Genomic DNA, 17,790 nt, shown 5'->3' with positions numbered 1-17,790 from the left:
ATTATAATTGTTTAATTATTATTGTGTAAATAATAAATAATCATGAAAAATATTAAAATTAAATATAATTTAATATTTAAACAAATATATATTGCATACATATACAAATTTCACATATACATAGAAGAAGTTAAGATTGATTTGATTAATACAAAAATTACAAAATACAAATGTGGTATAGCTTGAAGATTCAAACTAAAATTGCTTTATTGATACAAAAGTACAAGATGGTACATAGTGTAGGCTTTACTCCAAAGTATAAAATAGATCTCTCTTCTAAACTCCAATGGCTCAAGTTCTATGCGAAACCTGTAAAAGAGAAAGAAAAAACAAATTCAATTATTAAGTATCAAATGAATAAATGAAAGAGAGGGAGAGAGAAAAAAAAAACATTGCAGGAAATGATAATAGAGAAAGAGAAAGAAAACTAAGGTTGCAGTGATAATACTATAATTAATTCCCGACATATATATTTATATATGCAAGCAATTTGTTAGATAGTGTTAGTGGCAGTGGAGATAAAGTGTGTGAGAGAGAGTGTGCAAGTAATAGACAGATTTATGGTTAGCTATCTTTTATTAACATAATAATGTATTTATATTAATAGTAATATATATTTAAAATTATTTAATTTATTTTATCATATACGAATACAAAATTTTATATGGATGTGTATATATATATATATGTATAAATATATATAAATTTAGATAATTCAAATATGGATATATAATTATCTTATTATAAAAAATGAATTATTAATATGTTAAAAATAAATATAATTTATTAAGTTTTTATATTGTATACTTTTAACTATCGATATTTTAGTAGAATAATATTAGTGGTTAAAATACTTATATTGCTACAAAATAATTAGTAGCAAAATCTAATTAAAAAAAAAATGATTTTTCGCTGCCAAAAAACTAGTAGCTTAAAATTTGAGTTTTGCTACCAAAATAAAATTGTAGCAATTAATATATAAAGTTAAAAAATTTATAGTTTGGCATCGCTAGATTTAGCTACCAAAAGAAAATTAATAGCTAAAAGTACTCATTAGCTACTAATAATTTTGGTAGAAAAAATATTTGGTGTTCTATTTTTAGATTTTGCAACTAAATTCTTTTGCTACCATAATTTAGTAGCAAAATATAATTAATTGCTACCAAATATATTTGGTAGCTAAAACTTTAGTTGGTAAAAATTATTTTTCTTGTAGTGTTAAAAAGAATGATGGCATTGAAACCAAAGTGAAGAAGAAGTGCTGAAGATGATTGAATCAAGAAAAGATTAGTTTAGAAATTTATTTTGTTTACTTTAAAACAATTTAAATTTTTTAGTCATTTTGAAATAGTTGATTTTCATTATGAAATAAACTAATAAGTTCTTTATTTAAATTGGTTCTAGAATTCTTTCTAGAAACTTTATTTTAGATTCCTTTATTGATGAGTGAACAAGTTTAATATTTCTTTTAAATAATAAATTTAGTTGTTATTTTTTAAATATATTTGTTCTACCTATTTCATCAATGAGTATATTGATAATTATGAATTATTCATTATTGTGCAAATCATAGATTTAATAAATAAGACATATTATTCCAACAACAATTAAGTGAAACATATAACATAAAATAAATAAAAGACAGTCTTTTATTAGAACTGTTCATTGGTTCTCTCCCTATTTATATATTCTATTAATTAAAGTTAACCAAAAGACCTTTCTCTAATAAAGACTCAAAAATCACATAACCATTTAGCTAATATATAGAGATGTATGTTGAACCCTTTAATGTTCAAAGATAAAAGAGATAATGAATATTAAGTCAATATTGATTGACATTTATTTAAGATATGTTTACCTTTGTTGAATGCAAAAGAAATTAATAGAAATTTTCATGCAACATTCAAAGTAAAGTCACTTAAGACATGTTTGATCTGATCAAAAGGAAGTCTAAACTCGAATTTGGAATTCAAGTCATTTGCATGTGAACTTGGAATTCAAACCCAACTCACATACAACTAGAATGCTAAGCAACATTAGTATTTTGGAAATGGAATATAATCATATTAGATAAGATTAAATAAATGAGGAGTGATCATTATTGTCTTTATTATTTCTATAATTTTGACACTTATTATACTCTGTACATGTTTGATTGTACATCATCAATGACTTAAAAGTTGGGATTCACAAGTAGTTATGTGAATAATTGAAAGTTTTCCATGAAGTCATTTAGTGAAACAATTTAATAATCATAAAGAGATTACAAAAGTGTTTGTATTTCTTAAATGCTACTTTAATGAGGCATGATTATTATAATCACTATATTTCTAGTTAACTTGTACTAAAAATAATGACTATAAGTCAAGTAAGCGAGTTACTGAAAATTAACATTGATAAAACCAAAGAATATCACAAATTTTATAAAGTTTTATTATAGTGGGAGCGTTAGTTAGTAACTGCTCCATTATAAACATAAAGTTTAGTTGGTTGTATCTAACACAATCTAACTATGTTTCATTCACATACTAGCATGCAATGAAAGATTCTAATTGAGAACAATGGTTAAAACACCATGAATGTAGAAATGGAATTTGGAATTCCTATCACATCTAGATTCTTGAACATCCAACTAAAGTTCTTTAAACTTCAGTTTGCAACAGGATATTCAAGATGAAGAGGAGAACAGAGGAAAATATAGACTATTCAAAGTAAGGTTAATAGCCGAAGGCTATAAACAGAAAGAAGAAATTTATTACTCGAATAAATACCTTATACTGTAACCAAGCTTAAATCTGTTTACATACTCTTATCTATTGCTTTTTTCATGGATTATGAGATTTATTAAAATGAATGTCTAAATAGTCTTTTCTGGATGGTTGACATGAAAAAACCATTTGAAGATCTCAACCAGAAAGATTCAAAATAAAAGATCAAAAGCAAAGTTTTTTGCAATGCTTCTTAAATCCACCTTTGGATTTTAACGAGTCATCATATCTTAAATATCTTTGATTTAATCAAAGATTCTGTTTTGATTCTTATTCTTCATGTTGATAACATGCTAATCATTGGGAATGATGTCGAGAAATTATTAAAAGTAAAGAAATGGTTAGCTGAACATTTCTAAACATTAGATTTGGAAAAGTCAAATATGTTCTATACATTCAAATCTTTAGAGAATGAAAGAAGAATATTTTGGCACTATCTCAAGAAACTTATATAGATAAGAAGCTTGAATACTTTAGTTTGCAAAACTCCAAGAAAGGCTTTTTCCCTTCCCGATCAGGAGTATGTATTATCTAAAGAATAATGTCCATTTATTCTTTTACAAGAAAAGAAGGACATGAGACAGTATTCCTACAACTCAGTGATGGACTGTTTAATGTATCGAATGTTATGTGTTCAAATTAACATTTATTAAACAGCGGGAATAGTTAGCAATTGTCAATCCAATTTTGGATTGAGTCATTGAATAATTATAAGGACTTGATTTTCTAAGTATCTTGAATATAATAGAGATTATATGTTTGTGTATTTAGGCAGTGACCTAAAATCCCCAAGGATGAACTGATTTTCAATCAGATAGAAATCTTCAAAAATTGATATCGGAATCAGTTTCTATAACTGTGGAGGAAACACATTAATCTGGAAATGTGTTGGACATTTTAGAATTGTAAATTCCACTATACAAGCCAAAAAGGTAACAGCTACTGATCAGTTAAATAGACTATTTGATTTAGATGAGTTCTTTACCATTCTGGAAAGAGTTTCAGACATGAATAAGCTACTAGTACCTTATTGCGAAATCAATTGAGACATAACTATTCTAGAAGAATTGAGAAATCATGAGAGGGAAAGCACATAAAATGAAGTATCGTATAATTTGAGACTATTTTACATAATTGATGTAACGATGTTGAAGATAGCTTCAAAACAGTTTCTTACAAAACTGTTTAAAAAGATTTTGTTAGACAGATTCGTTCAGGATAATGTGAGTGACACATTGAGAGATGTTACACCCAAATTTCGAGAATGAAAATTTTGATTTCGAAAGTCAGGCTCATAAGGTGTAAGCTCGAAATAAGCAGATTTTCCATATAATCAGCATTAATGAGAATATTAGGGACATTCTAGTTTAGTATTAAAATGACAATGTCGGGATTGGTGAGCTCGGAGGTGTTTCGAGGTTACAAGTTGAGCTAGAAGCTACAATGACAAAGGTTCAAAACCTGTATAAATCTTCTAGTTCATCTTCTACCATTAGACAAAACTGTTCAAGTTCGGGCATTGTGAGTTCGGAGGTGTTCGTGATGGTTAGTCGATCTCGAAGGCATTCAAATATTCGAGGTCGATAGCCAAGTGTGAACATAGTTACTGTTTGAGAATCCTTATATCTAAGGGATTGGTTGTAATTTATTATTAAATCCTGAATATCATGGGATTTATACGCGTATTATATAATTATATGCATTTATTTGTATTTAATTTGAGAATTGAATAATAACTCCCTGAAATGTGAGGGGAGATATTCTGTAAACCAATCTATAAATAGATTGGAGCTATTCATTTGTAAAGGACGGAGAAATTGGTATTGGGAATACTCTGTTAAATTGCTTCCAAAAAGCTTTGAGAGAATTCCATAGTTGAATAACATCAACTCGTTGACTAAGAAGATTTTAATTGTTAAACCACATAAAAAATCGTGTCTTCTTTTGTTTGTTTCTTCTGGTATTTTATTTAATTGCTCTTCATTTCTAAGTTGACGAAAAATGGCGTCAATCGTTTGGTGCTTTCATTGAGATCCATTAAACAAGACGTGAACCTGTTTAATCAGAAAACCTCATGAATCATCAATGGTCGCTACAAACAACCCCAGTACTGGTGGGCGAAAATTGCCCCAGATACCTGAGGAGCAGACTCCTCATACTGAGGACTATCCTCGACGACCTGGAAAGCAGTCCATGGTAGACCCGAACCCTGAAGAGAGGACTGATTCGTCCAACTCTCGGGGGCTGCCTGCTCCCAGGCCTAATGAGGATCTGTATTACAATCCCGAGAGGTATGTTCCTATCGTGGAACTTGAAAATCGCCAACTGCAGAAGCAGTTAGCAGAGGTGGCAAAACGCAATGAAGAATTAGCTAGAGAGGCTACTAACGCTCATGCACCTCCCTAGAGGCCTAGAGGACGTCCCCGTGGGAGCACGATTGCCAGGAGGGCGGAACAAGCCTCGCAGCCGAATTAGCCAAGGCCCTGGAGAAGTTTCTGGGCTGAGGCCGCGACCAACCCTCCAGTGGCTTGGAACCTGAATCCTAATGCTGCAAGAAACAACCCAGAGCCTGTCCGGGCAAACTTAGGGCCATCCAGGCCCGACAATGGGAGACAACCACCATCACCCATAAGGCATCCACCCTCACCAATAAGGTACCCCTCACCAGTCCGAGAGGTCCCACGACCTGCACCACAGAGACCATCTCGTAGTGGCAGTCAAGATGGAAACCGACAGGCTAGGCCTAGACAGGGGAACAAAAGGGAGACTACCCGAGATCACATAGCTCCTCAACCTTCGGGAAGCCAAATGTCAAGATCACAAACTGCTGGAACAAGGAAACCAGCAGGGGACCCACCTTGTAATCATCGAGCCTCACATCCAGAAAGGGCTACAAGTTACGTAAGCAGGAGCTCAGATTACACTCGGTCCGTAAGTATTTATAATACTGAGCCTAGACACCTTGAAAATTGGGGGAATCACCCTGATATGCAGGATCATCTTAACCATAACTGGGGATGAGATAATCCCTCAAACCCTGATTTGCGAGACCATCTGAATGGTCGTAAGCAGTCGGCACATAATCCTATACCAAAACAGGGAGCTAGATTTTTTATTAACGATAACCAGTGCCCTCAAGCCCAAGCTCGACCTCCAGTGGATCTGGTTCAGGAAAGGATTAATCAGTTAGAAAGAGCATTCAGGCTCCTACAAGACGAGCGGAGTAAGGATAAGGCTGAAGAGTCCGACGAGGAGCTCGAGCCTTTCGCCCTACATACTTCTAACACTCTGTTTCCCAAAGGATTCAGAATACCCCATGTAGCAGCATTTGATGGAAACCAAGACCCGTATAGTCATCTGAGTACTTTTAACACCATCATGCGAGCCAGCAATGTTGGCTACGAGCTCAGATGTATGCTGTTTCAAGCCACTCTTACAGGACCAGCAAAAAACTGGTTCAAGAAGTTTCGAAGACATTTGATCTCGTCATGGGATCAATTAGCTAGAGCATTTAAGAAACAATTTAAAGTTATGGTTGGCATCAGGCCCAAAGCCTCAGCCTTAACCAATGTTCAACAACAGCAAGATGAGTCACTAAAGAGTTACCTTACGAGGTTTAACCTAGAAGTGGCCTGGGCCCGGAATGTCGATGATAGTGCCCACCTGATGGCTGTTAGAGCTGGTATTTTGCCAGGGAGCCCCCTTTGGGAAGATTTACAAAGGAAGCCTATTAGGTCACTAACCAAGTTCAATTAAAGGGCCCAAAGGTTTTTCAATGCAGAAGAGGTGAGGTTAGCCCTCAACCTGACCTCTCAACCCATAACTACAATGACAAACGTGAACTCTGCCTCAACCTCGTCGGCCCCATCAACTTCAAAACCCTCTGGGGATAACCCTTCTAAAAGGAAGAAGAACGAAGGGAATAACCTCGAGGTTGATGGAGGTAAAAAGAAGAAAGAGGATAAATATTTCTCCGTATACGAGGTGTATACCGAGCTTAATGAGACTTGGGAGAATATTTATCTGGCCAATGAAAACCAGGTGCCGTTCAGAGCACCAAACACCATGCGGAATCAGAAGGCGAAAAGGGACTCAAATAAATACTGTAGATTCCATAGAGACATCGGACACACGACCGATTAATGTCGACAATTGAAGGACGAGATCGAAGGTTTGATCTCGAGGGGATATTTCGGTCAGTACGTCAGGAACTAAAATCCCAATCAAGCCTCAACAAGTCAGAGGGTAGCAGCTGCACAACTTGCCCAACACAACAACTCCCGAGCTTGGGAGGACGAGCGACCCCCTCTGATTGATGGAGAATATGTAGTAACCATCTCGGGGGGACCTCATATTGCATGCTTGGGCAAGAACGCCCAAAAGAGATACATAAACAAGCTCATAACTGGAGACGGTTGTCCCTACAAACCCGAACCACGAGCTCCAAAACAATAGAGGGTTGAGGCTCAACCCATAACATTTACCGAAGAAGACGCGTCACATGTCCAATTTCCTCATAACGACCCCCTGGTCATTACCCTCCAGCTCACGAACAAGAGGGCACGCCGAGTCTTGGTAGATAACGGGAGCTCGGTGAATATCCTTTACAAAGCCACTCTAGAAAAGATGGGACCCGCGCTTCGCAATTTGAAAGCGTGTGTAACAACATTGTACGGTTTTTCAGGGGAAGGGATTGCCTGTATGGGATCCATTGAACTACCTGTAACCTTGGGAGACTATCTAGTCTCAGTAACCAGGATGATGGAGTTTGTAGTGGTGGACCTCCCGTCAGCCTACAACGTACTGCTCAGAAGACCCGCCCTGATTGGGCTGGGGGCAGTGTCGTCTGTCAAGCACTTGGCCATCAAGTTCCCGACTTCTAGTGGCATCGGGACATTGTAGGGAGACTAACTTGCAGGAAGAGAGTGCTACAACATTTTCATAAGAGAAAAAAGTCAAACAAGTACGCAAGCACTGGTGGTTATTCAAGAGATAAATGGAGTCGTCTTCGAGATTGGTGAGGAGATCGATCCCAGAGTAGATGAAAGGGACGATCTCGAACCTCTGGAAGAGCTTGAGGAAGCTGAGCTCGATGCAGTAGATGTCACGAAGGTGGTGAAAGTGAGTAAGAATCTTTCGGAAAAGGCAAGATATCAATTAATTTTCTTCTTGAAAGAAAACCAGGATGTGTTCGCATGGTCACACTCGGACATGGTAGGAATCAGTCCGAATGTCATGAGCCATGCACTCAATATTGACAAGAGCTTCCCCCCGAAGCAGCAAAAACGAAGACTCTTGGACGATGATAGAAAGATGGCCCTCAAGGAAGAGGTCGATAGGTTAAAGGCAAATCGATTCATACGAGATGCATTTTACCCTAATTGGATCGCCAATCCGGTATTGGTCCCAAAACCCAACAGTAAATGGTGAACTTGTATCGACTACTCAGATCTTAACAAGGCATGCCCTAAAGATTGTTTCCCCTTACCTCGGATAGATTAGCTTGTAGATGCCACTACAGGCCATGGCATCATGTCATTCATGGATGCTTATTCTGGATATAACCAGATCACCATGCATGCACCATATCAGGAACACACGAGCTTCGTAACTGTCAAAGGGTTATACTGCTACAATGTCATGCCTTTCGGGCTCAAAAACACTTGAGCCATGTAACAAAGGCTGGTGAACAAGATATTTGCCGAGCAAATAGGAAATAACATGGAAGTTTATGTGGACGATATAATAGTCAAATTGAAACATAACGATAGCCATGTAGATGATCTCGCAGAGTGCTTTACTGTACTTCGAAAATACAACATGATACTTAACCCACAAAAGTGCTCGTTCGGATCTTTGGGAAAGTTTCTTGTATTTATAGTAAATGCGCGAGGAATAGATGTTAATCCGAATAAGATTAAGGCATTGATAGATATGCCCTCACCTCAGAAGCATAAGGATGTCCAGAGCTGAACTGGACGAATGGTGGCATTAAGTAGGTTTATCTCGAAATCTATAGACCGATGTCTTCCATTTTTCAACCTTTTGAGAGGGGGCAAAAAATTTGAGTGGTCAGAAGAGTGCGAGCTCGCATTTCAAAATCTTAAGAAGCACCTCACCGAACCACCAATCTTGTTGAAACCTACCACAGGAGAGGTTTTGTATCTATACCTCGCTACAACCGAGCACGCCATTAGTGCGGTGCTAGTACGTAAGGAGAATAAGGTACAAAAGCCTGTATACTATGTCAGCAAAAGGTTATTGGGGGCAGAATCGAGATACCCGATAATGGAAAAACTAGCTCTGAGTCTGATATATTCATCTCAAAAGCTCCGACTCTACTTCCAAGCACGCCCTATTCATGTGCTAACTGACCAGCCACTACGACAAGTTTTGTCCAAACTAGAGGCTTCCGGAAGATTGTTAAAGAGGGTTGTTGAACGCGGGCAATTCGAGATAACATACCACCCAAGAACGACCATCAAGGGATAAGCCCTGATAGATTTCATTATTGAATGTATTGGGATCTCAAATGAAAAAGTTGTAACCCCAGCTCGCGAGCTGTGGAAACTTTATGTTGATGGATCCTCTAATGAAAATGGATCAGGGGCAGGCATTATACTAATTACCCCAGCATGAAATCAATTGTACTCCGCTTTAAGGTTCAACTTCGAAGCGTCAAACAATGAGGCTGAATACGAGGCGTTACTAGCAGGACTTTGAATAGCTAGAGAACTCAAAGCAAAGGCTATACATTGCTATAGTGACTCACAGCTGGTGGTCAACCAAGTTTTAGGGGAATATCAGGCTCGTGGTATAAAAATGGCCGCGTACATGGAGAAAGCAAAAGCTGCGCTAGGGCAGTTTGAATTCTATGCTATAGAACAAGTCCCCCAAGAACAAAAATTCAAATGTAGATGCATTGGCCAGGCTCGCTACAACCAGCGAGGCCGATATACTGAACATGGTCCTGGTAGAGTTTTTATCAACCCCAAGTATCAGCGAGCCTGACGAGGAGGATGCATGCATGATCGACTCACAACCAACCTGGATGACCCCAATAATTGACTACCTCGAAACCGGGAGTCTCCCAGCAGACTGAAACGAGGCTCGAAAGTTAATGTATCAGATCTTGAGATACACTATTTTGGAAGGAAGGTTGTATCGAAGAGGGTATTCTATGCCATTACTCTGATGTGTAACTCCACCCGAGGTAAAGAAAATTTTGGAAGAAATTTATGAAGGATTTTGTGGAGATCATACTGGGGGGCATAGTCTATCCAAAAAAGTGATAAGACAAGGGTATTTCTGGCCCACAGTCAAGGCAGATGCGTTCGAATATGTCAAACAATGCGATAAATTCCAACGGTTTGCCTCAATTCTGCGAGCTCCACCCACCAAGCTCACCATGATGAGCTCTCCATGGCCATTTGCAATATGGGGGATCGACCTGATAGGCTCATTACCAACTGGCAAAGGTATAGTAAGGTACGTTGTGGTTGCGGTCGATTATTTCACGAAATGGACCGAAGCTAAATCCTTGGCCACTATTACCTCAAAAAAAAGTCTTAGACTTTGTTGTAAAAAATATCATCTACCGATATGGGATGCCCAGAAAGATAGTGTCGGACAATGGAACCCAGTTCGACAGTGATCTGTTTACCCATTTCTGTGAGAAAAATAGGATAATAAAAAGCTTCTCCTCCATCGCCCATCCCTAGTAAAATAGTCAGGTCGAAGCAATCAACAAGACCCTAAAGAGCTCCATAAAGAAAAGGTTAGAAGAGGCAAAGGGAAAGTGGCCCGAGGAATTACTTCAAGTTTTGTGGGCTTAACGTACTGTAGCTCGGACTTCAACGGGGCATACTCCATTCTCCCTAGCCTATGGATGCGAGTCCATGTTGCCCATTGAGGTCGAAATCCCCAAAATATGGAGCCATGCATACAATTAGGCCTTGAACCAATCTCAGCTCGAAGAAAGTCTAGACCTCATTGAAGAAAGACAAGATGAAGCCCAATTGAAAAATGTTGCACATCAGCAACGAGCTACTAGATACTTCAATAAGAAGGTTCGGGATAGAAAGTTTGGATTGGGAGACCTGGTGCTAAGGCGTGTATTTTTAGCTACACAAGACCCGTCTGCCGGGGTACTCAGACCTAATTAGGAAGGACCTTACCAGATCGAGTCTGTCATCCGACCTAGAATGTATAAACTAGCAAGGTTGAACGAAGAGTTGGTTCTGCGAGCTTGGAATAGCGAACATCTAGGAAGGGTGTTTTCATTATAACCAAGCATGTTATTTTTTCTGCTTTTTGTCAATAAAATGCTAAGTTTTTTTCAAAAGTTGTATTTTTTGCAAACCCTCTTAATTCAATAACCTATGGTCACACTCATAGGATATTAAAAGGGCATCAGTGGTATACAATCATACCATAAGTTTGAAAAAATAAATAACATAGAATAAAAATGTCTGGACTTAACCGGACTATAACAAATTTATAAGTGTATGGATTAATAACCAAACACGTGAGCTTATAAGTGTATGGATTATTAACCAAACACGCGAGCTAAAGCTGTCTGGACTTAACCGGACTATAAAAATTTATAAGTGTATGGATTAATAACCAAACACACGAGCTTATAAGTGTATGGATTATTAACCAAACACGAGAGCTAAAGTTGTTTGGACTTAACCGAACTATAAAAATTTATAAGTGTATGGATTACAAACTAAACACGAGCTAAATTAGTTTGGAGCAAACCAGCTAAAACTAATCGACAGTAAGAAAGTTGGAATGTAAAATAAACCAACTACGAATTAAGTTGATTCTGAGGCGGGAAAGTTTTGCAAAATTATTTTTGACCTCACAACCTCGAGGACCTACTCGAGGATGAGAAAAAGTGACTAGAAAAGCAAGATATAACTAAACTACTAAAATTACATGCCAATTAAATACTTTCGAGTACATGGTAAAAGTGATGTTCGACCTTGACATTAACGAAGTTGAACATGGATATTTCGAATAAACTGTGCATGAATGCATTGAAATTCGAGCCTAAATCCAATAGATGTATTTGTATGAATAAACAAATATAAAAGCAAGTCTTTAATATAACATGCTCGAAATATTTTGACCCAGAAATGTAAAGCATATATCAAGGCAAGAAGATAAAAACAAAATCAAATGCGTAAAAAGTTTTTTCGAGCCAGAAATTGTATGCATATAGGTTAAATGTTAGTACTTAATAAAAATAGCTTTAAATTGACCTGTGAATTGTCTTTGCCCCCAAGGGCACATATATAAAAAGTGTATATATATATGAGTTACAAAAATTATAATGGGACGCAGCCCATGACCTCGCCTTCACGGACCAGGCACCTCCCCCTCAGCAGTTCCAGACGCTCCGCCACCTCTTCAGACTCAACCCTGGCATCCTCTTCATCGAGGAGAGTCTGCCACCTCTCAATGAACTCGGCCTCAAGGGTGTCCAAGAAACTGGTTTCAAGCTCGGGATTGTTGACCCAGATACAGTACATCGCCATGTCTACGGCGTGATCCTTCTTAGTCTTTAACTCCTCGAGAAGACATGCCTTCTCACCTTCGAATATCTCAAAGGTTGCCTTCTTGTCTTCCTCCAGCTTGGCGTTCAACTCCTGAAGCTCCTTGATTTTGAAGTCCTTATCCTTGATCTCAGAATTCTTGGCCTCGACTTCTTTCAAAGTCACTGCCATTGTTAACTCAAGGTCAGACACCTTCTGGACGGACTCCAGGGAAGCCCCCAACTTCGATTCAAGTTTGGACACCTTCATTGTTACGGCCTTGAGCTCATCTGCAAGCTTTAACCGGAGGTTTTTGGCCTCTTGAGCATAGGCCTGGCTCGTGAAAACTTTGTTGTTCAACTTAAAACTATGTTGAACAAACGAAGCAAATGCATGTACACAAAAACAAATACGAGTTATTAAACATGTAGGGTAAGTCTGTATAAGCAACGTTACAGAGTAAAATGACTTACCGAGGTTAAGAGCTCGCCACCCTTGTCTAAGATGGTATTTGTGTTGCGACAGGAGGTGAGGAACTTCCATTGAGGAGCGCCAAGGTTGTTGAGACTTTGGCCAACTCGAGATAAGACTTTCGAGCCCAGACTGACTCCATGAGATCCTGCAGCATGATCGTGCACATATTCGAGGACATGGGTTGAGATTGACGGAAGACGTTCCTGTGTGGGGACTTGTTTCTTTGGGGCCGGAGTAGTTTGTTGGGAAGCTCAGACCAGAGGAGGCAGGGGGTCTGCGGGTGCCACCGACTCAACTTCAGTAGTGACCCTAACCTCGGGTGTAGGGTCGGCAACCTGGCTCGGACCCTGAGTATCCGAGGCTAGAGGAGTTACCTCAAATTTCTTCAAGACTTTGGAGGGGCGCCCCCCTCTTTGAGACGCCCTTTGGAATTTGCTTGCCTTGGCTGCTGAAGGACGGTTGAGCACGTTTTCCAAGTCGGAGTCCATGTCGTCTGCAAAACACACAAGTTACAATTTAGTAATCGAGCTTAAGCCACTAAAAGAAGCAAGACTAAGGAGAAAAGAAACGTAACTGGTACTCTCTATCGAGCTTGAGCTCGGCGACTAGGAAATTCCCCTATCTTTCGAGGACACTGGGGGAGTCCTTTCTCTAAACGTAGGAGTTAGCCTCAAGAGGTCTCTATATACGTTGGTCCCGTATTGAATGATGGCCTCGTCCCAGACCTCGTTCACACTATACATGGATTGGAACTAACCTAACCAGCTATCAAACCTACGCACCCTGTGATCTACCTAAGACCAAACATAAAAGTTGTCCCTAGGATCCGGAAAGAGGATCAGTGTGTCAGGCTTGTGCTTAAGTAAAGAGGGGACCACATATTGGATCTAAGCACTACTTTACCTCCACTACCCAAGCTTGTCGAAGCTTCTTCTTGGGCTTAATTTCCTGAGGTAAGTCGGTCGTGTCGGTGAGCTGCAGGGGGACGAGCCCGCAAGCTCAAAGACCTTCTCCTGGGGGGACGTTTGTCAGTGGGAAGTGGCACATGATCCCACCTATAATATTTGCGGTAGGTCGAGTCGTCCATATATTAACCTTCCTCCAAGAGGTCGTAGGCTCGAAGCTGATCTTCGTGGAGAAGATACGACAGAGACCGCCGACCATAAGGCAATTGGAGCATGGCTGCCTTATGCTCCACCATCGATTCAGAGGGGGTGGGACGGTGGTAATTGGATGTAGAGACAACTACATATCAGTATTCCGAACTTTATGATTTAGTGAAAAGGAAAAGGGGATAAGTTTGAGGGTACTTACGAATGCACTGGAAGGAGTAAAATTTGGAAGGAGCAAGGCCATCCATTCAGAAGAAAGCAAGCTTAAAGTTTGGAGGATGGTTTGGCATGTCCTCAAAAAGCTTCTTCTCCTTTGGATAGCTCGATAGGTAATACAAATCATCTCCTCCCCGAGCTTGAGAGGGGTTGCCTTTAAGGAAAAAGAGATGCAAAATCTCTTGAGGTGAGGGTCCTTCCCACCTCAGCTCGTGATATAATGACCTAAGGGCAGAGAGAACCCTGTAGGAATTGGTCTGGAGTTGGAAGGGAGCGAGCCCAAAAAAGTCCAGAAAACTCTTGAAGTAGGATTTCAGGGGGAGCAGAGCCCCTGCCCTCATGTGCTCGCGACTCCATGCAGCGAGCTTGACTTTACTATTGGGATTGCCATCTCCCGGGGCGAAGCAGCTCTGCTCGCTCGGAGTTGCAGGCCAACACATCAAAGTGCCTGAAAGCCTCAGGCCATGATAGGCTAGCAAATCAGATATATGGCCTATGGATGTGACTGAGCTCCAATAATGCTCAGGCTCGAAGAATTCCTCTCTGGAGGTAGGAATGGAAGCAGCTTGCGAGGTGGAATGGTGGCTTGAAGAATCTTCCATCAATGAGAACGACAGGGCACCAGGTTTGAAGGCAATGGTGACTTTGAGTTTAGGATCGAGTGGGACAGGTCTGATGTAATGCCCTAATTTTTCATAGATTACCGAGAACACAATGTTGGGTCATAATCATAAATATTTCTCTTTTATTGAATAAAAACTTGAAAATAAATACATGGATCCATGGTTTTTACAAAAACAAAATAATTTTCTTTAACATAAAAATATGAGCAACATTTAAATGAAAATTTAAAATAATCATTCTTTAATAAAATATAGGCCCGCTTGATCTTCCTCGACTATATGGTCCCCACGAGTACATCACGAAGCTCTTAGGTTCCACTCGCCACCGGCCTTTCTATCCTTAATTGCCTAAAATAACAACATTATAAGGAGTGAGCTTCTAAGCCCGGTAAGGAAAATACAAACAAGGGTTAGTCATATAATCAAGCATAACATAAATTCACAAGAGTCATACAAACACAAACATCTAGGTCATATCATAGCTTAAGTCATAACTCTAAATCATAATATAAGTCATAAATCTTAAATCATACATCATAGATCATAAATCATAGGTCATAGGTCAAAAATCATAACTATAGGTCATATATCATAATCATAACTATAACAACAAATTAGATATAATAAAAAGATAAGTGTTTATACAGAGGTGTCCATTAAAGCCCCGGACAAAAGTCCGTCATACATCGAACATCACTTAGGTCCGTCATGAAGTTTTAGCAACCGAGCCTACCGGACATAGTCTGTCATACATCATTGGACACCTTAGATCCAAACACACTAACCCCTTTATTGTACCTGACATGTTAGATCATACAAACATAAACTATATCATGAACTACATAAACTAAGTCATAATACTAAACTACCTAATTTTCCTTACCAAAAACAGGAATATTGGAGACAAGAGCGGGATTGAAACTCCTAAAACCAAACATAAAGAAACCATAAGTTTCTAAAGAAATGAAGATGAAAATAAAATCTAAACCATTGAGATAAGAACTTACCGAAAACCTTATGTTTCAAAGGGATTGAACACCTAACCAAAAGTCACTATCACAAATTAGGATTTGAAGAAAATGAAAGAATAAGAAGAAACTATAATGAACTAAACCTGAAGATAATGAATACCTTGGATAGCTTATAACCTTGACCTATACCCCAAACACCAAAAATCACACAAAACTTACTTCCCAAGTGTTTATAAAAGCTTTAGAATTGAAAGCTTTAACCCCAAAACCCTAGTGTTTCTCTCTAGAATGAACTTAGCAGCTTGGAGGCTCTGAACTGTGCTTGAATGATGAATGAAATGGCTGAGTGAAGGGTCCTATTTATAGAGTTCAAGGAGCAAAACTAACTCCTTTAAAATGAATAAATAAATGATTAAAAATAAATAAATTTGAATTATCTGTTCAACAGATGCGCAGAACTCGGTCAAAAACGTTCAGGAATGAGTCAAGGTTGTTGAGGGCTATTTTTAGTTCAGAATTCTACGAAAATTCAAAAATTGGTCATTGGAGCCTATATATCGCCTAGGGTAGGCGATATATCGCCCCTACCATGATACCGAGGGTCTGTGGTTTCTTTCGTGCGAAGTCGACGTGTTTTCCGTATCGATCATAGGCGATATATCGACCCTTATAGCTGCGATATATCAGCATACGCTGATATTTCAAACACGTTTTTGCACATTTCAGGATAATTTGAAATTGATTAAAACTACTTTGATTGAGTAAAACTTGATCCTAACAGATAATGGAAGGTTCTAGAGTTTCTAGATTTTTCTTTTAATTAAACTATCCATCAAAAATACTTAAATCCTTAATAAACATGCTTGTGACAAGTGTCACACTCTTAATTATTCTATCTAAACCTTAGGTTATAATAAATAATATTCTTAGGACCAACTACATTAATCAAACCTTATGTTAAAATTAATATTTCTAAACCATAGGTTAAACTTATAAAATTGATAACTATTTCTATGAGTTTCTAACTAAATCCCGGCAATGACCAATATCCACGAAAACTAAAATTCTACCTACTACTAGCTAAGTAAAATTATGGAACGCTACATCTGGTCTCGGGATCTGGATCTGGGTAAATTGCAACCCGAAGTATTTTCCTCTTTCTTTCCTCGACCTCATCAATCTGGTGTCGAAAGCGATCTCGGATGTCTTCTTGTTCGCACCTTTCTTGGTGCTCACGTATCAGGCGCTGGTTCCGAGTGAAGGGTGATTCTGGACTGAGAGTTGATGGAGAATAAGGGATTGCGAGCTCAGACCCCCACTGATTCTTAGAGTTCTGTGACATCTAACAAGAAAGAAAAGGGTGAGGGCCAGGCATGATAGAATTCATAGAAAACGTAGTTTTGGTGATCCGAGCTCGAAAGTCCGAGATCACGAATATACCCCAATCGAGACTGAATTCTCAAAGGGTAGGGTGAGGTCAAAGTTGAGCCCTGAACTATTGTAAATTTTGGGCTTCGAGCGTGTACTCACACGAGAGAGTGGGGAAGTGGATATCAGTCTTAAGAATCCCGGATTTTCAGGGATAAAGCTGACGGTTACCCAAAAAGGTGATATTTTTGGGATTTGTGCAGTTAAAACCCTAAATCAAAATCTCTATTTCTTAGCTTACACGAAACACTACCCTTAATTTGAAAAAACCCTATTTTTGCATTTTTTACACCAAATATGGGTTTGAGAACCGTGATGTCAAAAACTTTGAATCAAAAGTTTGTATAATATCAGATATTTGCAAAAGCTAGAAACTAGTAAGCACATTCATATAGCAGAGAAGTACGTAAAAATGCATGAAAAATAAAGAACGAGAAGTCAAGAACTGAAACTTACACATAGAAGCTTGTGGGTATAGTAAAATCGTCTACTGAAGGAGCGGTCGTAAGAAGGACTTCACGGAGTCGAAAGTGCTGGAATTATTTTGTTTCTTTGGCTTGGAGAACATGCAAAAGAAAATGAAAAGAGCTTTGGTTCATTTTCTTCTCTCTGAAAATCAGAATGTAAAAGTGAGGAAGATGAAGATGAAATGACTA

Source organism: Humulus lupulus, chromosome X, assembly GCF_963169125.1.
Source record: "Humulus lupulus chromosome X, drHumLupu1.1, whole genome shotgun sequence".
NCBI lineage: Eukaryota > Viridiplantae > Streptophyta > Magnoliopsida > Rosales > Cannabaceae > Humulus > Humulus lupulus.
The sequence above is the reverse complement of the archived record's forward strand: the minus strand, read 5'-3'. Positions refer to the sequence as shown.